We start from the raw sequence: 2,804 nt of genomic DNA, 5'->3' as shown, positions 1-2,804 counted from the left end.
TGATGTTGCTGATTTCTGTGACTTAGTCATTTCTGCTAAGTCTGAAACTGATATATTGTGGTGCTATGTAAACCTGTTGATACCATGAGTTCTATGCATAATCTGGAGATGTTCACTAAGGGTGTTTTGTTACACATGTAATTTTCTATCCATCCAGGCCCCTGTTTGCATTTATGGAGTGCTCTAGCATGTCTTAATCTTGCTCTACTTTTTCTATACAATGTTCCTCGCAGATTGTTGACATGTTAATCAATTTTGCCATGGTTGTTGTTAGTGATCCAAGCATTCTATGAACTTGCTCTTGCCATGGTTAGCTTCATGAACATGTCATCTTGTTGTAGGTATGTTTGTCTTGTCATGCAATGCTTTGTGATGAGTGATTCGAGCTCACAAAGATGCCTTCATAATTCTGTTTATGCCATGCACTGTTATTTTCACCAAGTCTGAATCTGTTTATGAAACTTGCTATGTTTACATGGGTGCCATCATATCTTCTGTGCCTTTTTGGCTCATGATCAGTAAGGGACTTTTGTTCTATGCAATTAGTAGATTCATGCCATGCCTTTGCTTGCTATGATAAGTTCCTGTAGCATGTTGTTTGATAGCTCTAAACTTTGCAACTTGATGTTATTTCTGCCATGTCCTGTGATTTCTGCTAAGTCTATAAACTCTTATTATTTGCAATCTTGCCATGTCCTTTTGAGCATGTTCTAGTGAATTCTGGAGATAGCTCAGTGTTCATGTTTTGTTATGCTTTAACTGTACATCAAGTCCATGCCTTTTGGTTTCATGTTGTGGTGCTGTAGCATGTTGTTTTGGTGCTTGCAATATGCCTAGTTACTGTTTTGGACAGCATGCGCTTTAAACTTGTTTCATGTGTATGTGTTGAACCGTTACTCCGTTTTGAGTCTGCTCTATATGAAACTTGCTTAGTTTTGCATGTAGTTTCATTTTACCTTGTTTCATCCATGTTTTGAGGTGTGTGCTTGATGTTTGAATGCATTTTGCACCAATGCCATGTTTAACTTGTTTTGCTCATATCTTCTAGGCCGTAGCTCCAAATTAAATGAACTTTATATGTAACTTGACTAGAATTTTGTGTAGATCATCTTGGTGCATCTTAACTTGCTGTTTAACAACTTGAACATAAGGTTTATTCAGATATGGACCAATTTCGAAATTTGCATATGAGGACTTACCGGAATTGTTATATGTTGTTTCTGGCCTCATTTAAAGTTGCTTTGATGTGTCGCTCTTGTATGCATCATCTCTTGCCATGAGTAGCTTCATGTAGCCTTGTCCTGCATCATAGTTGGTTGAGCATCATGCCTTGTGCATGTGTGGTGTGTTTACCATGTTGTGTGCTTCTTCTCGATAGTTCCTGTTTCGTTGCGATCGTGAGGATTCGTTCGCCTACGCTTGGTTCATCTTCGTGGCTTCATCTTCTTCATGGACGCGTTCTTCTTCCTAGAGGGATTTCAGGCAAGATGACCGTCACCTTGGATCTCATTACTATCATTGCTATGCTAGTTGCCTCGATACTATCGCTATGCCGCATTACCTACCACTTGCTTATCAAGCCTCCCAAATTGCCATGAACCTCTAACCTTTGTCACCCTTCCTAGCAAACCGTTGTTTGGCTATGTTACCGCTTTTGCTCAGCCCCTCTTATAGTGTTGCTAGTTGCATGTGAAGATGAAGATTGCTCCATGTTGGATTATGTTTATGTTGGGATATCACAATATCTCTTAAATTATTAATGCATCTATATACTTGGTAAAGGGTGGAAGGCTCGGCCTTATGCCTGGTGTTTTGTTCCACTCTTGCCGCCCTAGTTTCCGTCATATCGGTATTATGTTCCCGGATTTTGCGTCCCTAATGTGGTTGGGTGTTATGGGAACCCCTTGACAGTTCGCCTTGAAAAAAACTCTTCCAGCAAGGCCCAACATTGGTTTTACCATTTGCCTCACCTAAGCCTTTTTCCCTTGGGTTTCCAGAGCCCGAGGGTCATTTTTATTTTAGCCCCCCCGGGCCAGTGCTCCTCTGAGTGCTGGTCCGAACCGAGTAAACTGCGGGGCCACGTTGGGGAAACTTGAGGGCTGGTTTTACTCGTAGGATGTCTCATCCGGATGTGCCCTGAGAACGAGATATGTGCAGCTCCTATCGGGATTTGTCGGCACATTCGGGCGGTCTTTCTAGTCTTGTTTTACCATTGTCGAAATGTCTTGTAACCGGGATTCCGAGACTGATCGGGTCTTCCCGGGAGAAGGAATATCCTTCGTTGATCGTGAGAGCTTATCATGGGCTAAGTTGGGACACCCCTGTAGGGTTTGAACTTTTCGAAAGCTATGCCCGCAGTTATGTGGCAGATGAGAATTTGTTAATATCTGGTTGTAGTAAACTTGAAGTAAACTCTTCTAAAATACACCAACCGTGTGCGTAACCGTGATTGTCTCTTTTCGGGGTTGTTCGAGAGGAGAACACGGTTTTTGTGCCATGTTTGACGTAAGTAGGAGTTCAGGATCACTTCTTGATCATTACTAGTTGACATCTGCTTATTCAGCTCCTCTTCTCGCTCTAGCATTCGTAAGTTAGCCACCATACTTTGCTTAGCCGCTGCTGCAACCTCACCACTTTAGCCCTTCCTTACCCATTAATATTTGCTAGTCTTGATACCCATGGTAATGGGATTGCTGAGTCCTCGTGGCTCACAGATTACTACAACAACAGTTGTAGGTACAGGTTATGCGATGATCATGACGTGAGAGCGATGCTCGATTGCTTGTGTTGGAGTTCTTCTTCTT

The sequence above is a fragment of the Triticum urartu genome, chromosome 7A (assembly GCF_056163025.1).
Source record: "Triticum urartu cultivar PI428250 chromosome 7A, HENAU_Tu73, whole genome shotgun sequence".
In the NCBI taxonomy this organism is placed as follows: domain Eukaryota; kingdom Viridiplantae; phylum Streptophyta; class Magnoliopsida; order Poales; family Poaceae; genus Triticum; species Triticum urartu.
This window is presented reverse-complemented; position numbering follows the sequence as displayed.